This window comes from Carcharhinus amblyrhynchos, chromosome 6 (assembly GCF_965287045.1).
Source record: "Carcharhinus amblyrhynchos chromosome 6, sCarAmb.v2.hapA, whole genome shotgun sequence".
NCBI lineage: Eukaryota > Metazoa > Chordata > Chondrichthyes > Carcharhiniformes > Carcharhinidae > Carcharhinus > Carcharhinus amblyrhynchos.
The window spans coordinates 80,104,334-80,127,162 of NC_137329.1; positions in this window are offsets into that span (position 1 = coordinate 80,104,334).

A 22,829-nucleotide genomic window follows, 5' to 3' on the forward strand; every position below is an offset into this window, starting at 1 on the left:
AGATAGGATCTAACCATTTCCCCTTGATATTCATTACCATCACTGAATTCCCCATTATAAACATTCTGGGGGTTACTATTGGCCAGAAGGCGAACTGCACTAGCCATATCAATACAGTGACTACAAGGTGAGTAACTCACCTCCTGACTCCCCAGAGCTTGTCCACCAGCTGCAAGGCACAAGTCAGGAGTGTAGTGAAATACTCTCCATTTGCCTGGATGAGTGCAGCTCCAACAACATTCAAAAGGCTCAACACTATCCAGCAAAAAGCAGCCTGCTTGATTGGCTCCCCATCCACAAACATTCACTTCTTCTACTGTTGATGTACAGTGGCAGCGTTGTGTACAAGATACACTGCAGCAACTCACCAAATTTCCTTCAGCAGCACCTAACAAACTTGCGACCTCTATATCCTAAAAGAGCAAGGGCAGTAAATATATGGGAACAACACCTTCTGCAAATTTCCCTCCAAACCACTCACCATCCTGACTTGGAACTATTTCACTGCCTCATCATTGCTGCTGGATCAACACCCTGGAACTCCATCCCTAACAGAATAATGGATCTACCTACACCACATAGACTGCAATTAGGGATGGGAAATAAATGCTGGGCTAACCAGCAATGCCCACACTTCATGAGGCCTTCTAGGCAGGCATTGATTAGGCAGATAGATGTCATTGTTAATGTCAGCAGTGGAAAGCTGGTTGCAATGTCACAAGAAATTCAATGACCTCACACAAATGGTCAAAGTTAGCAAATTCATCTTCAAAAGTGATATCACACCAACGGAACAAAAGTCTCACACACTGGTCAATGTACCACAATCTTTATTAACCAGGCCTCAGAGCTAGCATTCATAGCTTCACTGCGCCTTCACACATTTAGCACTGCTGCAGTGCAAACCCCATAATCACATCACACACCTTGCCCACACATGGAGCTATTCAATACTAACAGGCATATCACCCAAACACACTGCACCATACTCACTGCACTTCCTCCTCACCCCAGAATCGCGAAAAGCTTCAGATTGTGTAAGCAGTATTTCTCATTTTCCACCCCTCCCCTCACCACAACCCTACCATTGTGCCTTTCCCCTTTCAAGTTGCTAAGAACTGCAACCTGATCACATAAAGGTGGAAGAGAAAGACATGGAAGCAGGAAGACAGGGATAATATTGGAATAGTTTAGGTTAGAGGGACATTAGATTGGTTCCACTGGTCAGTGCAACATCGAGGGCCGAAGGGCCTGTACTGCGCTGTAATGTTCTATGTTCTATGTTCTATGAAAGAGAAAGGCTGTCCCTTATTCTTACCCATAGCCACCAGCTCAGAAACTGACACTGCATGTATATTACAGAAGTCTATGGACAGGTCCTGCATATGAGCCTGCAACCAGGGAAAGGAGCAAAGATCACTTGGATGCCAGCTCACTGAAGGGTGAGATTGCTGCAGAGGATTGAGATGAGGACAACCTCATCTGCAGAAGAATGCCATGAGATAAGTATGCTGAAATGCTTGGTAATCAACAGGCCAGCCAGAGAGTATGCAGCCAATATCAAAGATGTGGAGTTGCGGCTGTTGGACTGGGGTAAGCACAGTAATAGTTTCACAACACCAGGTTAAAGTCCAATAGATTTATTTGGTAGCACGAACTTTTGGAGCACTGCCCCTTCATCAGGTGAGTGCAGGATTTGATTCATAAGCAGGGCATATATAGACACAAACTCAATTACAAGATAATGGTTGGAATGTGAGTCTTAACAAGATAATCAAGTCTTTACAGGTGCAGACAATGTGAGTGGCTAAGCACAGGTTAAAGAGGTATGAATTGTCTCCAGCCAGGACAGTTAGTGAGATTTTGCAAGCCCAGGCATGTCATGGGGGTTACAGATAGTGTGACGTGAACCCAAGATCCCGCTTGAGGCCATCCTTGTGTGCGGAACTTGACTATCAGTCCCTGCTCAGCGATTCTGTGTTGTCGTGTGTTGTGAAGGCCACCTTGGAGAACCCTTACCGGAAGATCAGAGACTGAATGCCCTTGACTGCTGAAGTGTTCCCCAACAGGAAGAAAACACTTCTGCCTGGTGATTGTCGAGCGGTGTCCATTCATCCATTGTCATAGCATCTACATGATCTCACCAATGTACCAAACCTCGGGACATCCTTTTCTGCAGCTTATCAGGTAGGCAATGTTTGTTGAGTGACAAGGGTATGTACTGTGTACCTAGAGCATGGTGTTCTAGTTATTCTGAAGCCAATGGGATTGCATTGTATAGGAGCATTTGGACAGGCACAGGGAGTCGAGCACTAAGATAATGCAGAAGGATGAATAGTTGACTTTGGATGGAATATTAGATAGTTTAATTTCTAAATTTGGCTGGAATGTTAGCTTTATGATAGCCTTTATTTCAACTATGTGATCAAGTCAGGATGGTGAGTGGTTTGGAGGGGAATTTGCAGAAGGTGTTGTTCCCATATATCTACTGCCCTTGCTCTTTTAGGTTATAGAGGTCGCAAGTTTGTTAATAATAGGGAATGTAAGATGTGAGAGTGTGATCCAATGGGAAATTGGGCTTGTGTCTGCATCCAGATGAGTTGACCATAGATGGTCCCACCAGAAAGTGAATGTGTTGATCTCTTTTCCCTTCCTCTGTATAGCCGGTGGGAAGAGCTGTGCACAAGCTTCTGCAGCATACAGCAAACCACAATGATTATCGAAGTGTGTTTAATCCTAACGCTGTGCAAATGTATTGAAGCATTTCAGAGTGCAACGTGATGGAAATATATCATTTGCAAAGAATTGCACTCCCTATAATGAAAATATTGAAATATTTGTAATGTTTCCATTTCTGAACTGAAGCACCTAGGAGTGCATCTTCATCTCTGGAGGAAATATGAGTATCATTTCACTTTACTGCCATAACAATGTTTTGAAATGTGTTTTTAAATTTTATATGAATAAAGTATATTTTTTCAAAAAAGAAAAATAATTATTAATGTGTGGTCTGTACATAATGTCCTTGGGACTCTGAAGGAAAATGAAATGGTGAATGCTGTTGGATGGTTCCTGTGCAGACAGGTGGAACATTTGGCAGTAGCCTCATCACCAGAACTTTCAAACAAGCATCAAGACCTAGTCTGGCTGGTGATGAGAAGGGCCCTCCCTATCACATCCTTAATGCATGCTCAAAGTATCTGCGCTACCGAAGACTGACCTCAAAGCAGCTGTGGCAGGTGGAGGGGGAAAAGATGGAATGTGCCTTTACAAAGAAGGTATGGAGAGAGATGCAATGTTATTTGTAGAGGTTAATCTCAAGCAGCTCTGTGACGTAGGACTCCGTGCTCTATGTGCTGTTCCCAGGGATGCACACTGAGACAAACAACAACTGCTGCTCGGGATGGGGGGGGGTCATCAATTCAGTGAAAGACACACATTGGTCTGCCCGAAACCTCCTGATAAAAGAATTAGCCTCAACTAAGTATTGCAGACTGGCACACTCCAAGATCCAGGATACATGCTGAGGAATGCATTTAAGCTTTGGGCAATCGCCAAGGCACAATGGGAAAAAGCCACTGTGTGAGGCCTTTCAGCCAGTCCACATCTAGGGACCAGTAACCGGGTAAAACCCCTCAGATTGAATGCTTAATCCTAATTGTATGTAATTGTATTGAAGCATTGATTTTGATTTGATTTGATTTATTATTGTCACATGTATTAACACACAGTGAAAAATATTGTTTCTTGTGCGCAATACAGACAAAACATACCGTTCATACAGAAGAAAACAAGAGAGTGTGGAATGTAGTGTTACAGTCATAGCTAGGGTGTAGAGAAAGATCAGCTTAATGCAAGGTAAGTCCATTCAAAAATCTGACAGCAGCAGGGAAGAAGCTGTTCTTGAGTCGGTTAGTATGTGACCTCAGACTTTTGAATCTTTTTCCCGAAGGAAGAAGGTGGAAGAGAGAATGTCTGGGGTGCGTGGGGTCCTTAATTATGCTGGCTGCTTTGTCAAGGCAGCGGGAAGTGTTGACAGAGTCAATGGTTGAGAGGTTGGTTTGTGTGATGGATTCGGCTATATTCACAAACTTTTGTAGTTCCTTATGGTCTTGGGCAAAGCAGGAGCCATTTCAGGCTGTCATATAACCAGAAAGAATGCTTTCTATGGTGCATTTGCAGAAGTTGGTGAGACTCGTAGCTGACATGCCAAATTTCCTTAATCTTCTGAAAATGTAGGGGTGTTGGTGGGCTTTCTCAACTATAGTGTCAGCGTGGGGAGACCAGGACAGGTTGTTGGTATTCTGGACACCTAAAAATTTGAAGCTCTTGACCATTTCCACTTCATTCCCATTGATGTAGACAAGGGCATGTTCTCCTTTACACTTCCTGAAGTTGATGACAATCTCCTTCATTTTATTGACATTGAGGGAGAGATTATTGTTGCCGCACCAGTTCACCAGATTCTCTATTTCATTTCTGCACTCTCCCTTGTCATTGTTTGAGATTTGACCCACGACAGTAGTATCATCAGCAAACTTAAAAATCGAATTGGAGGGAATTTGGCCACACAGTCATAGGTATATAAGGAGTATAGCAGGGGGCTGTGAACACAGCCTTGTGGGGCACCAGTGTTGAGGATGATCGTGGAGTTGGTGTTGTTGCCTATTCTTACTGATTGTAGTTTGTGAGTTAGGGAGATCAGGATCCAATCGTAGAGGGAGGTGCCAAGGCCCTACCATGGAGTTTGGAGGTGAATTTTGTGGGAATAATAGTATTGAAGGCTGAGCTGGAGTCAATAAATAGGAGTCGGACATACATGTCTCTGTTATCTAGATGTTCCAGGGTTGAATGTGCATTGCAGAGTAGCACATGACTAATGTCTATAGATTGAAAAGAATTGTACTCCCTATAATGAAAATGTTGAAACGTTTGCAAGCATCTCAGAATGCATCTTGATCTCTGAAGAAGTTATGAATTCTCATTGCACTTTACTGTTATAACAATTTGAAAAGTTTTGTAATGTGTCTTTATATTTTAGATGAAGTACATTTTTGCAAAATAAAATGATTATTGATGTGTTCTGCCAAGTACAGTATTGCTCCTATAGAGGCAGTGAAAGTTTTGCTTAGTCTGCACAATTGCATTTTGTGCATCAGCACAATTTTTATTATGTGCATGCTGCCCACATGTTTATGGACTGGCTGCAGGAGTCAAGAGGCAGGGTGGTCAGTGGATACTTCTTGTTGCCAAGATAGTACAGCAAAATGGCACAGAATGAAAGCAGCATGACTGCTGCCAGGATACCTGGCACTGACCTGGCATGATGCTCTGAATATGGTTGCACATCAACTAATGGAACGGAATCCCTTCTTACTGCTGTATTTCTCCATTTTGCAGATGCTGCATGCAAATTCAAAGTGTGTACAAATGATAGCACCCTGCACCAAGGGGAAGTGGCATGGTGACACAGTGATTAGCGCTGCTGTGTCACAGTGCCAGGGACCTGGGTTTGATTCCTGGCTTGAGTCACTGCCTGTGTGGAAAGTGCACGTTCTCCCCATATCTGCATGGGTTTCCTCCAGGTGCTCTGGTTTCCTCTCACAGTCTGAAAAACATGTGGGTTGGGTGCATTGGCGATACTAAATTCTGTCTCTGTGTACCGAACAGGTGCCGAAGTGTAGCGACCAGGGGATTCTCACAGTAACTTCATTGCAATGTTAATGTAATCCTATTTCTGACACTAATAAATATACTTTAGATACGTTAAACTTTAAAACTTTAAATTGAAAGGCATTCAGTTCTGTTGGAACAATGAGCCTCAGTACAAGGAACAAAGAACAAAAACAGCCCGGCAAACAGGCCCTTCGGCCCAACAAGCCCACGCTGCCATCTCAACACCACCAGTCCCCCTTTCCACCCACAACCCCTGTCTAATGTTTTATGCAGTAAAAAGTCTGACAACACCAGGTTTTAGTCCAACCTATTTATTTGATAATATACTCACAAGCTTTCGAGGGACACCCTCTTCGTCAGGTCACCTGACGAAGAGGGTGTCCCTCAAAAGCTTGTGAGTATATTATCAAATAAATAGGTTGGACTAAAACCTGGTGTTGTCAGACTTTTTACTGTGTTTACGCCAGTCCAACGCCGGCATACCCACATAATGTTTTATGGCCATCCAGATTGAGGGAAACTGATTTAGGACAATTTATTACTGCCAATCAGCCTAACAGCACATCTTTGGGGTGTGGGAGGAAACCGGAGCACCCGGAGAAAACCCATGCAAGCACGGCGAGAATGCACAAACTCCCACAGACACTGGCCCAAATCCATGTGTCTGCACAGCAATCAGTGATAGTCACTGAGCTGTCGTCTTGCCCAGTATCTTGTCCAGTTTAGGCACACACTAACGACATGAAGCACTAGGCCAATCTCGAACAACCAAGAGCAGCCCCATTACGACCCATCATATGTATGCCCCTTGTTGGACACAAGACGGACCGACTTAAAACCTGTGAATGAAGAGGGAAAAAAACCCCTCTCCTTCCCCACTGCCCCTTAGACTTCAGTTAGAAACGTCCTCCCGCTCCTCTTTCCATCTTTGAACAGTTTGTCTTCCATTGGTGTAGTCTTTGCTGCTTTCCCTGTCATGGTGCAGATTGAGGGCAATAGAAACTGCTGCGCTCATGTGTGGCAGCAGATGGTCTGAGCTGAATGTTTGAAGTCAGGACCAGAACTTCACTGCTTCCTAAAGACAGCAGGACAGGGTAGGATAGTTAAAAAGGCATTTGGGATACTTGCTTTTATTACCTGAGGCATAGAATATAAAAGTGGGGAGGTTACGATGGAGCTGTGTAAAATGCTCATTAAACCATAGCTAGGATATTGTGTGCCGTTATCGCCACCACGTTATGGGAAGGATGTGATTTCACTAGAAAGGACGCAGAGGAGATTCATCAGTATGTTGCCTGCGCTGGACCGTTTCAGCTGTGAACAGAGGCTAGTTAGGTTGGGGTTGTTTTCCTTAGAGCAGAGGAGTCTGAGGAGAGACCTGATTGAGGTGTACAAAATTATGAGGGAAATAGATAGGGTAAATAGAAAGAAATTTTTCCCCTCAGTTGAAAGGCCAATAAAATGGGGAATAGAGTTAAAGGAAGAGGCGAGAGATTTCAATGGGATTTGAAGAAAAACCTTTTCACCCAGAGGGTGGTGAGAATCTGGAACTCGCTACCTGAAAGGGTAGTAGAGGCAGGAACCCTCACAGCATTTAAAAAAACATTTAAATGAGCACTTGAAATGTTATAATATACAAGGCTTCAGAGCAAGTGCTGGAAGATGGGATTAAAACAATCGTTGCTTGATGGCTGACGTAGACACGATGGGCTGAAGGAGCTCTTTCTGTGATGTAGCAATGACTCTATGACTGCCTGTGGACTTCAACCATTTTAAATAGCATTACAGACCACTAAGCACTGCTACAAACTCAGCAACAGCTGGAAGAAATCAATCAGTAACAAGCCTGAAAGTAATTGATGTTTCCTTTAATAGTGCTGATGGGAGTAAGGGTCCTTCCTCCTCACACTGAATGTGAAGTTTAGAAAGCATGCTAGCTGGAGCTACGGGCTCCAAAATGGCAGCACCAGCATCAAGTCAACATTACACACTGATTGATGTCACATTCTGTCCTCTGCATACTTCTGGCCTATTATCCCAGTGCCTGCATTAATGCCCTTCGTAATATGACAGAATCAGTTGATGCTTTAACGTTAAATGACCTCCCTGTTATTTATTTTGCCTTTCAAACAGGCATTGCAGAAAAAAATTGTGGTTACCATTACGAATGATTAAGATGCCATCTGTAGCTGGAGTACTGTGTGCAGTTTTGGGCGCCGCACCTGCGCAAGGATATTTTGGCCCTGGAGGGAGTGCAGAGGAGGTTTACTAGGCTGATACCGGAGTTAAGGGGATTGAGCTATGAGGAGAGGCTGAATAAACTAGGCTTGTACTCGTTAGAGTTTAGAAGAATGAGGGGAGATCTCATTGAGACGTATAAGATGATGAATGGGATGGATAGGATAGAGGTGGAGAGACTCTTCTCGCTCAAAAAAGACAGTAGGACTAGGGGGCACAGCCTCAAGATAAAGGGGAGGCGGTTTAGAACGGAGTTGAGGAGGAACTTCTTCACTCAAAGGGTGGTGAATCTCTGGAATTCTCTGCCCGTTGAAGTGGTGGAGGCTGCCTCGCTAAATATTTTTAAGAAGCGGGTTGATGGGTTCTTGATAAGAGAGGGGATTAAGGGTTATGGGGAGAGGGCGGGAAAGTGGAACTGAGCCACAACAGATCAGCCATGATCTTATTGAATGGCGGGGCAGGCTCGAAGGGCTAGATGGCCTACTCCTGCTCCTATTTCTTATGTTCTTATGTTCTTATGTATACAGGACAATGGTGGGGTTGACTTTTGATTCCCCTGCCTGGCTTTAACAGGATACTAATTATCTCAAAATGGGGTCAGACTGTAATGTAACTGATTCCATTTTGAAAAGGGTCTACCACTGGGTGTCAAAAGTGCCTGTCTGTTTTAGGCAATAGGCCACTCTTAGTATAGAAACTATATTAAAATGTCCATAATTTTGACAAATCTGGCTGACTATTCCAAAGCACTCAGTCTGATGGACAAATACAAAGGATTTTTTTGACGCTAATAATCATCTCCTTAAACCCATCTTCTCAACTCTTTACACTATCAGCTCTGACAACCCTCATGAGTTTCTTTGATCCAAAGAAAAGACAGTCGGTTCAGTTACTTTTGCTGCTTTTACTCCTACCCCTTGCCTAAGAGGTCAAATTGACCCCAGGCCCTTCCTATCCTAGATCTCACTAATTTCTCTTCCATTTCACCATCCGAAGAGACTCTATGAGACTAAGGTGCTCTCTTGACCCCATATACATGATGGCCACTCTATTTCTCTTTCTAATCTCCTGGCTGAATTACATTATTAATGGTTCTCCATGGATGCTGTTCCTTCCAAAGAGAAATGCTTAATTTCACCAATTGCCAGGTCATTTTAAATCTTTGTTCACCAAGGTTTTTGAATATGTGGTAATGGCTATAGTAAAGAAACAGAAAGGTTGTGCCCAGATTAGGTGTGAATAGCTATCATTATCTGGAGAACAGCCATGTGAAAGCAATATGAAGGAATTAAGAAAGAAACAAGCCAGCAAAAAAAACACATTTGTCAGAAACCTCTGACCTCATCAGTGGCTGGGATTCTCCAGTGCCACTGAAGTGAATGGAGTTTTAGCTGAGCACCAAATTCTCCATTTTCGCTGGCAGCAGGGTGGGAACAAATGAGATTGAAGAATCCCACCCATAGAAAGAATAGAGGCAGAAGCTCCAGCTGTTGAACTCCACATTGAGTTCAGAGGCTGTAGAATGCCAAGACCAAAGATGAGGTGCTTGAGTTTGTGTTGCAGCATACCCTCTGGCTCCATTTTGTTCTATGTGTTTTGTCTTGCGAGCTTCTTCCTTTATTTGTCCCTTCATGTTAAATTTAAATAGCTGCTATTACAGCCATTCACACTTCGGGACCTAATCTTTGTTTGTTTATGATGCCCATTAGTACTCTCTTTGACTTTTGCATCATGAATTTTTTTGTTAGTTGAATTCTCCTTGTGGCCTTCCACCCTATTACAGACTTGCCCTTTAATTTAAATCAAATTATTATGGATGCTAAAACAAAAACAAAAAAATGCTGGAAAATCTCAGCAGGTCTGATAGCATCTGTGGAGAGAGAATAGAGCTAATGTTTTGACTCTGGAAGACTCTTTGCCAATTACTTGAAATGTTAGTTATGTTCTCCCTCCACACAATGAACAATAACTTGTATCAGCTAAATACTGGGAAAACCGAAGCCATTACCTTTCGTCTCCATCATGTTAGCTCCAAGTTCAATTACTCTAACAATATCTTAGCCAGCTTCTCATTCTCCATCTTCTTCAGACTTCAGATAATTCAAAAATTGGATATAAGTATTTTATCCCTTCAATTTGATTTATTATTGTCACATGTATTAGTATACAGTGAAAAGTACTGTTTTTTGCATGCTATACAGACAAAGCGTACTATAATTTGAGTAGGAAAACAGACTGTGCAGAATGTAGTGTTACGGTCATAGCTAGGGTATGGAAAAAGATCAACTTAATATGAGGTAGGTCTGTTCAAAAGTCTGATAGCAACAGGGAAGAAGCTGTTCTTGAGTCAATTGGTATGTGCCCTCAGATTTTTGTATCTTTTTCCTGATGGAAGAAGGAGAAAGAGAATATGCCAGGGGTACGTGGAGTCCTTGAGTATGCTGGCTGCTTTTCCAAGGCAATGGAAAGTGTAGACAGTGACAATGGATAGAAGACTGATTTGAGCGATAGACTGGGCTTCCTTCCCAACCCATCGGCATGGAGGAACCAGGAAAAGTTGTTGGACATCTGGTAACTTGAAGCTCTTGACCATTTCCACTTTGTCCCCATTGATGTAGACAGGGGCATGTCCTCCAACACGCTTCCTGAAATCGATGAAAATCTCGTTCATTTTGTTGACATTGAGGGAGAAATCTTCACCAGATTCTCTGGAGGCAATTCTCCCATCCCACCGTGCTAATTTTCTAGCGCAGCGGGGTGAGAGAATCTCACAGTGGGCCATGCACACGATTCACGTTTGCGTCCCCTCTGTGAGTGAATCTCCCAGCACCGGATTTCTGGCGCCATTAGATTTGCACTGGAAACTGGCGGGAAGACCAGGTAAGTAATTTTAATCTTATTTAAATCTATTTTAAATGTAATTAGTGGGCCCTGAACTGAATACTCCCTGCTAACCTCTTCACCTCCATACCAGAGCGATACACTCTAGCGGGGTTTACAGTAAGTTCCCACTTTTGGGGAACTATTGGGACAAACCCACAGGAGAGAAGGGGGGGTGGCAATTGGTGCCCCCTTGGGATCAGGCAGTGGGGGGTGGTGTCCCCTGGGCATGGGGATCCTGGCATTCGGCACTCTGGATAAAGTATCACTGAAAAAATCAGCATGAATTAGTCCAGTTTTCCCACAAATTTGTTTAGGAGAATAAGGGGCTGAGGACACAGCTTTGTGGGGCATTAGTGTTGAGGATGATTGTGATGGAGGTGTTGTTGCCTATCCCTACTGATTTCAGCCTCTGGATTAGAAAGTCCAGGATCCAGTTGCAGAGGGAGGAGCCGAGCCCCAGACTATGGAACTTGGAGATGAATCTTGTAGGAATAATGGTGTTCAAGGCTGAGTTGTAGTCAATAAATAGGAGTCTGACATAGGCGTCTTTGTTATCCAGTTGTCACCCGCATGGGTGACTTGAGTGGCGCGGTGGCGCAGTGATTAGCACTACTGCCTCACAGCGCCTGGAACCCCAGATTCGATTCCCAACTTTGGTCACTGTCTGTGACTGTTTGCATGTTCTCCCCATGTCTGCGTAGCTTTACTCCCACAATCTGAAAGATGTGCTGTTCAGGTGCATTGACCATGCTAACTTCTCCCTCAGTGTACCCGAATAGGTGCTGGAGTATGCCGACTAGGGGATTTTCACAGTAACTTCATTGCTGTGTTTATGTAAGCCTACTTGTGACAATAATAAACTTTAAATTTTAACATTAGCTTCCAGTGCACAAGCCCCTCAAATTTAGATTTTTCAACCATTGTTAATGTCTCTTGCATCTTCATTGCTTTGTAACTTCATAGAACGTTGCGCCATTCAAATCATCCTTTTGTCTGATTCTGACCACTTGTGTTTCCATCATTCCTTTGGTCTCACCATTAACTCCATGCTTTCAGCAATATTGACTTTATGCTCTGAAATTCCCCTTTGAAACAGCTCTGCATTTCCATTCCCTCCTCCTTTAAGACTTTCCATTTATTCCATCTCTAATTAACCTTTTGGTCATCTCCTAACTTTACTTTCTTTACCTCAGTATCCATTTGGAGAGGCCTCAGGATGTTTTACTATTTTCCAGGTGCAGTAAGAATGCAGAGTGTTATTTTGACAAAATTTGAATACATTTAGAATGAAGGAACCAAGGAAACAGACAAACCCTGTCAGTCAGGAACATTGTGAAGTGGGTGCAGTTAGCTCTTACGAAGGGTCATCCAGACTCAAACTGTTAGCTCTATTCTTTCTCCACAGTTGCTGTCAGATCTGCTGAGATTTTCCAGCATTTTGTTTTTGTTTCAGATTCCAGCATTTGCAGTATTTTGCCTTTAACCCTGTTAGTTTGATGATTCATGAACATTGTGAAGTGGTTCTAGGTTATATGACCTATCTTGGATTGAAATAAACTTTCATGAAACAAAATATTGTTAGCAATGGTGTGCTTCACGGTGTGATTTTATTACATGAGCAATAATCCTGTCACTGTGGGGCTCTATGCAGAAGTCCATATAATGACAATTAAACTCCAAGGTAAGCACAATTTCTGGCCTTTGCAATTTAGTGAGCTGATGGTTACATTGGAGCTAATCTTGTCTCCCCCACATGGTCAGTAGTCTGGTGGAGTGCAATGCCCACCCATTATAGAACTCACCTGAATTTCATTCAACTGATTTAAAGCTTTTCTGAAATTCCAAAGGCTTCAAATGCAAATGTTTACTCATTGCAAACTCAACAAAAAGAGTGTCCCAGTGCATATAAGGTTGACATAGAATCCCTATAGTACAAAGGAGGCCATTCAGCCCATCAACTCTGCAAGGACCATAATCCCACCCAGGCCCTATTCCCATAACCCCACATATTCACCCTGCCAATCGCCCAACATTAAAGCCAATTTAGCATGGCCAATCAGTCTAACCTATACATCTTTGGACTGTGGGAGGAAACTGGAGCACCTGAAGGAAACCGATGCTAACACAGGGAGAATATGCAAATTCCACACAGACAGTGACCTGAAGCTGGAATTGAACCCAGGTCTCTGGCACTGTGAGGCAGCACTATGGTGGCAGGCACTATGCCACCGTTCCACCCCAAAATTCACTGATCTGAAAGGGGATCAAACCCCTGGGCATTATTATCACCATGTTAAAAGCGCACATCTGAGCTAACCAAGCAATTGATGTAACACTTCCGAGTATGACTGCATTGTCTTTCCAAACTTGGTGCTTCTGTCAAGCATATGGAAATCTTTTTCCAATCCTGTCCCATTTCTCAACTCCACAATATGCAAAGGCAAAGTATTCAAGATAATAAAAACATGAAATATCTGATACAATAAGTTTCCCTCTTTCTGTGGAAATGTTCTTTGTTGTTGGCTAACAGAAGCAATATAACCTTTTAAAAAAATGTTATTTTTCCCTCTTCTTGTGTCTTGAAATGGTTCAGATATTGATTGGGCTGCACTTTTGAACTGTTTCAAAGCTATGATGCCAATAAAATTTTTAGAAATCACTCAAGAGCACTAAAATTCTACTAATATTAGCAGACTCCAAAATGAAATGTTAAAGATTGCTGAATGAGTCAACCCTTTCAGAGCTGAAGCAAAATGCTGCAGCTGCTGAAAACCTGAAATAAAAACAAATGCTGGAAATGCTCAGCAGGTCTGGCAGCATCTGTGAAGCCTTTTATTTTACACTCAGGTGATCTCATACCTGAACACTGATCTACAATACTCCAGGCACTGTTGATGATTGACCAATCAGCCTGGCTTATTAATAGGAGCAGGGAAGGTAGACCTGTCTAGGGAGTGAAGGACTCTTCTCACTTATTTCCTTATAACCACACAAACCAATGTGCTTATGGCAGGCTTATGTGCTTTGAGGACAGCACAGTGATTAGCACTACTACCTCACAGCACCAGGGAACCGGATTTGATTCTTGGGTGACTGTGTGGAGTTTACATGTTCTCCCTGTGACTGCGTGGGATTCCTCTGGGTTTTCTGTTTCCACCCAATGTCCAAGCACTGGAAGGATGCGGAGGAGATTCACCAGGATTCTGCCTGGGATGGAACATATAAGTTATTAAGAGAGGTTAGGTAGGCTTGGGTTATTTTCATTGGAGCAGGTGGTTTGGCCATGCAAGATTAACCCTAGCATCCAAAGATTTGTAGGTTAAGTGGAAAGCTTTGGTTTATGCACGGGTTTCCGGGGATAGAGAAGAGGGAAGGGCATGGGTATTGGAGTATTGGTGCAGACTCAATGGGCAGAATGGGCTCTTCTGCACTGTAGGGATTCTATGGTTCTATGGACACAAAAGTGTTGGCTGGAGAAGCAGAAAGTAGCTGACGAGTCAATACGCTGATAGGCTGCGCCATTTCAGGTGGTTAAACTTTAACCTCGTTCCTAATTTTAGAATCCTAAATCTTGCCTCCTGTCAATTAGAGAAGTACAGTGTCCCTGCAGTGTGCATTCTGTTTTATGTCAGAGTCTGCTTGTGCAAATTTCTCAATAGCTTTGTTGGAGATTTTTAAAGCACAGTGGTGTTGGATGAAAATAAACTGATTTTATTCTGTGGTAATTCTTCACTGCAACATCACTTTGTGAAATGATGCGGCTGCTGTATTTTCCCCAGCTGAATACATGCAATTTTGATAAATAGAATGTCTCATGGACAAGAGAGATTGTTAGAGATTGTGACAAACTATGTAGTCAGTTTTGGTAAGGCCACAGCTAGAGTACTGTGTGCAGTTCTGGTTGCCACATTATTGGAAGGATGTGATTGCACTGGAAGGATGCAGAGGAGATTCACCAGGATTCTGCCTGGGATGGAACATATAAGTTATCAAGAGAGGTTGGGTAGGCTTGGGTTATTTTCGTTGGAGCAGAGAAGACTGAGGGGTGACTTGATCGAGGTATACAAGATTATAAAGGACATGAATAGAGTGGATTAGAAGTAGTTGTTCCTCTTAGTTGTAGGGTCAGTCACAAGGGTGACTGGCCTCCAGTAGGATTCCTATTCCACCATGATGGGTACCATCTGATGATCATGTTGTAAATGCATGCTGATGTGCAGCTGATTTTTGGGCCTCCACTGCATTTGCCTTCCCCACCTGCCATTGAATCTGCTGCCAGGCGCATGAGAGAATCCTGCCCATTGTCTTTTAGCACAAAATCACAGACTATCTACCAGAGAATAGTTTGCATGTCCTAAGCGTGGAGTCTAATTAACCATGGGCCAGGAAATGGCAAATGGAATTTAATGTTGGCAAGTGTGAGGTGGTCCACTTTGGTAGGAAGAATGGTAGGAAGGACTATTACTTACGTGGCGAAAAACTGCAGCAGGCGACGGTGCAGAGGGACCTCGGGGTCCTTGTGCATGAGTCGCAAAAACCCAGCCTGCAAGTGCAGCAGGTGGTCAGGAAGGCGAATGGGATGCTGGCCTTCATAGCGAGGGGGATTGAATATAAAAGTAGGGAGGTCTTGCTGCAGCTGTATAGGGCATTGGTGAGGCCGCAGCTGGAGTACTGTGTGCAGTTTTGGGCGCCGCACCTGCGCAAGGATATTTTGGCCCTGGAGGGAGTGCAGAGGAGGTTTACTCGGCTGATACCGGAGTTGAGGGGGTTGAGCTATGAGGAGAGGCTGAATAAACTAGGCTTGTACTCGTTAGAGTTTAGAAGAATGAGGGGAGATCTCATTGAGACGTATAAGATGATGAATGGGATGGATAGGATAGAGGTGGAAAGACTCTTCCCGCTCAAAAAAGACAGTAGGACTAGGGGGCACAGCCTCAAGATAAAGGGGGGGCGGTTCAGAACGGAGTTGAGGAGGAACTTCTTCACTCAAAGGGTGGTGAATCTCTGGAATTCTATGCCCGTTGAAGTGGTGGAGGCTGCCTCGCTAAATATTTTTAAGAAGCGGGTTGATGGGTTTTTGATAAGAGAGGGGATTAAGGGTTATGGGGAGAGGGCGGGAAAGTGGAACTGAGCCACGACAGATCAGCCGTGGTCTTTTTGAGTGGCGGGGCAGGCTCGAGGGGCCGGATGGCCTGCTCCTGCTCCTATTTCTTATGTTCTTATGTTCTTATGTTCATAGTCGAACATAACATAAGAAAAAAAGCAAGGGTGGGCCATTTGGCTCCTTGAGCCTGCTCCACAATCTAATCAGATCATTGGCTGATCTGATTGTAACCTTAACTCCACTTTCCCAATTGCACCCCCACCCCCCCTCCCCAATAAACTGCCTTCCTGTGGATCAAAAATCTGTACACTGTAGCCTGATTATGGCAAGTTTGGGCCTTTTGCACCCAAGTCATTAAGAGACAGCACAATTCATACATATTACTGCCAATATAAATAAAACATTTAGATACTTCTAGTGTCTAAACAGCACAAAAGCTCTAAGCTATTCCTGAAAAACATAACCTTTGCTAATATTTCTTCAAGTGGTTCAACAGTAAATTTTGTCCAATAACATCTCTGTGATGTGCCTTGGGTTGATTTAATATGTTAAAGGCACTATATAAACACAAGTTATTGTTATTCTTCTTCAAGAACTACAATGAGAAATACAATAATGCGAAGAAACAATAATGAAAGTACCAATATAACCCAGCTAATGATTTTTTTTCTCATAATTGCATAACTTCAGATCACCTAGAAACCAAACACTAATATTAGTGTGTGTTAATTTAAGTCTTACTGGACAAAATTAGTGTTGCATCTGTGAAAATTCATATATTTTGCCTTTGTAGTCAAACAGTTTGTACCTTTTGTTCTTGGTTGGTTCAGTGGTTCAGACCTTCAAGTAATTACACAGAGGTTAAAAAGAATGAGTACCAGGATTTAATGTTGATATAAAAAACAGAAAATGCTGGATAAACTTAGTGGTCGGGCATCTGTGAGAGAGAAACAGAGTTAATGGTCTAGCAGTCCCATTAGCAGCAAGCGCAAACCCTGTAATGGCCGCTAAATCTAAGTGACCAAAGTTGAGATTTGCGCTGGCATGATGTTGTTTGAGATCATTACAGCACCCCCCCCCCCGGTGATGAGGTCAGTTCCATACGCAGCAAGGGTGTGAACCTGATTTCCATAAATATAAATAATATTAATATGCTTGATAGGGCACATTAATAGGAGATAGGGGGTGGGAGAGCATCTTGGTAAGACACTCTGTCAGAGAGTTAGTGCAGAATTGATGAGCTGAACGGTTTCCCTTGCAATGTCAGGATTCGATGATTCCTCAATAACACCGTAACATCTGCCCATGATTTCTCTTTCTCCGCCCATCTCCTCCTCCCCCAGCAGTGTAACATCACATCAGCGTGAATCACTACTTGTCTTCAAAAATGAAAACCAGTCATGATGACTGTGCCAGGGTTACCGAAGTGCCTGTTGGGCCTGGGATTGAAGAACATGCTGGGGCACTGCCAGGGTGCACTGCCAAAGTGGCACATGGACAGGTTGATACTCTGTGTAGTTAATCGTGCACCTGGTGGTTTTGCACCTTTTTCCATGGCGGAGCAGGCTTGGTGATGTGTGTTCTGTCATCAAAATAGGATGCCATATTTAAAAGCTGTGTGACATCACTGACCCACTCGTGTATACGGACTCCATCGAGGGGGAGGTTTTTCCTTCTGTGAATGGGGGGACAGGGGGATTTCTTTTCTGCATATGGGTGGGGGTTCTTCCCCTTATCCATGTGGGTGGGGAGTCCCTCCCTGTGTGTGGGGGTTTTGGGGTGTTCCCCATGTCCTCTGGGGGGACGAGATTCCTGATGTCCACAGTGGGTGGTCCTCTGCAGTGAGTGGTCCTGATGTCCTCAGTGGGGAGTCCTGATGTGCATGGGGGGTGCGGGTGACCTTGTATTTAACATTGAGATTGGGATGCCCTTTAAAAACAGTGCCCGATCTCAGATTCCTGGTGATGACAGCATCTTTTGGCCTCACCCCTCCAGCTGTCTGTGTGATTCTTGACAGCATTATGAAATTGCACAGAGTGTCACTTAATCAGGTGAGAAAAGGCATTAGTGAAGCTTGCAAGCTTCACACAGTTTTCCTGACCTGATCCAACACTCTTTGCAATTTTTGGAAGTGTGCACCCAACATTTTGAGTCCCTGTGACTCTTCTGCAGAGGAGTCATAGGGACAGTGTTTAGCACTGCTGCCTCACAGCAGTAGTGTTGTGAGAAATTCACCACTTCGGAGTCAGACTTGGAGATTCAACAAAACAGTTTATTCGGACAAGCTTTGGGAGAAGCGCTGGCACTCTGCAGTGCTGGCAGCCACCTTCTCAACTACATAATGGCAGTTGAGCATCTTTTATACTTTTTAGATAAAGACATCTGGACGTTAGCCGTTAGCACATCGTTACAAGTTGAGTAGACAGATATGGACATCGACAGTTAACACATCGTTATAAGCAGACAGATACGGACATTGATAGTTAACACATCATTGTACATAGAGTAGATACATTTATGCATTTATGCCCCCATCAGTGGCTGATCTCATTATCAAACTCATTGTTCTGGGTCTGCTATTATCTCAAGTTTTAAGGTGCCTTGATGTCTGACCAGTTTCCTGCAGTGATTAAACACAACAGGTTTTAACTCTTTGTGTGTAAATGTCTGTGCCCAAAGTCAGTGTCTCTTAATGTCCCTTCCCAGAGTCCATTTTGTATGCCAGATAACCATTTTGTGTCCATCACTTCAATTTCACCCTAACACCAGTGACCCAGTTTCAGTTAGAGTCTGTGTGGAGTTTTCCCCATGTTTGTATAGTTTTCCCTGGGTGCTCCGGTTTCCTCCCACAGTCTGAAAGATGTGCTGGTTAAGTACATTGGCCATGCTAATTCCCCCCTCAGTGTACCCAAACAGGTGTTGGGATGTAGAGACTAGGGAATTTTCACAGTATTTTCAATGCAGTGTTGATGTAAGCCTATGTGTGCCACTAATAAATAATCTTTAAACATTAAACCATTCAGAGAGATTATAAGTGACACGGATGGTGACAAGAAAGCCTTCAGCAGAAGAAACAAGCTGAGGGCTGCTCTCTCCCCTCAACCTCTCTTTTGGAATAGATGTGTAATGTGGTTTAAGAAGGCAATCTTAGCAGCAAACTGAGACCTTGTTTTATCTGCAACATCTTCCACATCTGACCATATCCAAGAACAGTAAAAAGTCTGACAACACCAGGTTTAAGTCCAACCGATTTATTTGATAGTAAACTCACAAGCTTTCGAGGTTAAGCTCTTCTTCAGGTAAATGGAGAGTTCTGGCCTCAGACAGAGCATATAAAGCACAGACATATGCTCTGTCTGAGGCCAGAACTCTCCATTCACCTGAAGAAGAGCTTAACCTCGAAAGCTTGTGAGTTTACTATCAAATAAATCGGTTGAACTTAAACATGGTGTTGTCAGACTTTTTACTGTGTTTACCCCAGTCCCACGACGGCATATCCACATCATATCCAAGAAACCAGCTCACCTAAATCAGTCATAACATTTCAAAACCAACACCTCCAGGACAATCAAAGGACTAACAAGTTAAATAACTGTATGTTCTTCTTTTATTATTAGACTCTAATTCCTCTTATTTCTGGTATCTGTGTGAATGTGTATGTGTGTGGGCCTGAATGACTGTATAAGGGCTGAATGCTTAAAATTGCATTTTTATTATTTTTCTCAGTTTTAATGATTGATAAATTTGCTCTTTGTTTGACTCAAGAAAACTTTATCTGATTGGCTTCTTATTGCCACGGCTTAAATAATTAAGTAGTATTCTGATTTGGAAAAGAAACTTAAACCTCTGTTGTGACCAACTTTGGAGGTCGAAAAGAAGGGAGGCAGTTCTACTCTTCTCACTTGGTCATAAGAGGCCAAACACTTTGGCAGAATGGAGACTGAGCAGTGGTTTTGCCACTTGTTGATTTGTTCTATATCCATTTGCAAAATTAAGTGCAAAGATTTTCTGATTGCTGTCCATCTGGATCAAGCCAAATCAGATAGCATTCCACAATTTGGCCACACCAGAACATCAGCAGCATCTTCCTGGCCATCTAAGTTCCAGATTATCGGATTCATCTTCTTAGTCAGTCCCTAAAAAATTGAGAATGACTTGCTTCAATTCCAGTTTGATGGGTTCTGAGATGACTGATATGTCCAGTGCGTGATCTGCTGACTTTGCCACAATTGAGACAACTGGTGCATGGAATGTTGGGTCGATGAGTTGTTGAGAGCTCTGTGCTCTCCCTCTGGCATTTTGACTTCACCTGTTTGTGTTCCTGATAAAGTTTTTGATGGAGTTGGTGCCTTTTCTCCATTTTGTTGGTAACAAGCCAGTGACTTCACAAGTTAGTGGGAATGTTTGACCTCTTCCATGATGCTTTGAGGACATTCTTAAAGCATTTCTGTCGTCTTTCTTGGAGTCTCCTGCAAAGACCTTAGCCAAGTAATATCTTGCGCTGGTCTCTAGTATTTTTTTCCTATTTCTGGTAGAGCAGTCTGCATGGTGTCTTGCCATACCAGCTGTAAGACTTGTCATTGCTAGTTTGCACAACTTGAATGCCAATAAGTGAGCTACTTTGCAGATTGCCTTATGACTGTGACATTACGTGTAGACCAAAAGTACCTACAATGATTTATCTCCTGCGGCCTCTAGATTTATTTTGGAAGCACCAAATCTAATACCGGCTGTGATAAATGGGATTGTTTTCTTCTTCAAGGTATTCCAAGGGTTGATTTCTTCAATACTCTATGATTAAAATAGCTGACTGCAGTTGTGAATGCTTTCTATTTAGGAACTGAATTTGAGCCTGGAAATAAAACTGCATCTTTAGTGGTACTATGAAAAATGGTTTTACTATTTACATGTAACAGTCATAGGAGATAATCTTCATGCTGCCAAATTGTAAAAATGTTAGCAATGTGAGTTATGACCAAAAGGAATGAGATAGATGGTCGACCCATTTAAAACAATGAGAGGTATTTATTGATTAAATGATGATGCTCTGAAATAGGAAACATTTTAAAGTAGAGGATATGAATTGCATTCTAGATAAGTGAGAATAATTGTCCTACCAAACTATGATGGACTGAAAAGCTTCTATAATCTAGACTTGCTGAGATAATGAACTTTGATCAGGCCAGTAAAAGATCACACTATTTGAGAATATGTGTAGTAATAACAAATGAGTTGAGTTTATAGTTTCGCTGTACCATTAAACATATGACAAACTAGGTTGTAGCCTTACCAAGTATACAACCTTTGTCTGAACAGATAATGTGATAACATACACGGAAAAGATATCGTCCTTGTATTGATAACTTGCGTACGTAGACCATTCATTTTTATTTAATATATTGGGTGTCCTTGTGCAAGAATCACAAAGAGTTGGTTTGCAGGTGCAGCAAGTAATTAAGGAGGTAAATGGAATTTTGTCCTTCATTGCTAGGGGGATGGAGTTTAAAAACAGGGAGGTTATGGTGCAGCTGTATAAGGTGCTGGTGAGGCACACCTGGAGTACTGTGTACAGTTTTGGTCTCCTTACTTGAGAAAGGATTTATCAGCACTGGAGGAGGTGTAGAGGAGATTCACTAGGTTGATTCCGGAATTGAGAGGGTTGGCTTATGAGGCGAGACTGAACAGACTGGGGCTATGCTCACTGAAATTCAAAAGAATGAGAGATCTTATAGAAATATATAAGATTATGAAGGGAACAGATAAGATAGAAGCAGGGAAGTTACTTCCCCTGGTGGGTGAAACTAGAACTAGTGGGCATGGCCTCAAAATAAGGGGGAGCAGATTTAGGACTGAGTTGAGGAGGAACTCCTTCACACAAAGGGTTGTGAATCTGGAATTCCCTGCCCAGTGAAGCAGTTGAGGCTACCTCATTGAATGTTTTTAGGGCAAAGATAGATACATTTTTGAACAGTAAAGGAATTAAGGGTTACGGTGAGCAGGTGGATAAGTGGAGCTGAGTCCACGAAAAGATCAGCCATGATCTTTTTGAATGGCGGAGCAGAATCAAGGGGCCAGGTGGCCTACTCCTGCTCCTGGTGCTTATGTTCTTATGTTTGGCTGTGAATTCAAAAATGTTACAATTCTGGGCTCAACACCTTGGGTCCTTATGAATACAAATCCTAATTACAGATGGCCAGTTTTTATACATTTCTCTCCCACATGACAATCCACCAAATTCTGCATGACAGAATTTTACTTTAAAAAGTAAAACTCTGTGTACGGAGAATTGACTTATTCCATAACCAGTAACTACTTTTTCTTATTTAACAAGCTCTTTTTTATTCCATTGAGCTAAATAGTATAGTTTTCCTACGCCATTATCATATCAATAGTTGCACTCTTCCTCTATATAATTACTACTCTATCAAGTGAAACATTTAGTTATAAGCTTGTCTTTGTTTCTGTATCATTTGTAGCAATGAAAAAGAATAATGTGCATCCAAATATTTTCCTTTGCAGAGCTAATTATTTTGCCAAACTTTTAATAAATGATTAAACGTTTCAGAAATACTCTGAAGCTCCCCTTGAAGCATGAGTGGCTAGAATTTGCCATCTATTGTTCAGAATGGCAACAACTTGTCCATCAAGCTACATCATGTTGAGTCCCAACATCTTAATGGTGAGGCAGAGCAATGGCAGAGAAGGAAAGAAAAGGAAGCAAATCCTACACTTTTGATTACTCTACCTCACGAGATGTCCTGCCCCATGTGCCTAAAAATATGTGTGTTGAAAACTGGCCAGTTTAGACATATGAAGATCCACGGCAGAAACTCATGATCTTAAGTAGACATCATTCTCCAATCAAGGTATAACTGACCATGTTAATTAAATGATTGAAATTCTGAAACTTCCAAAACAGTAGCTTTGT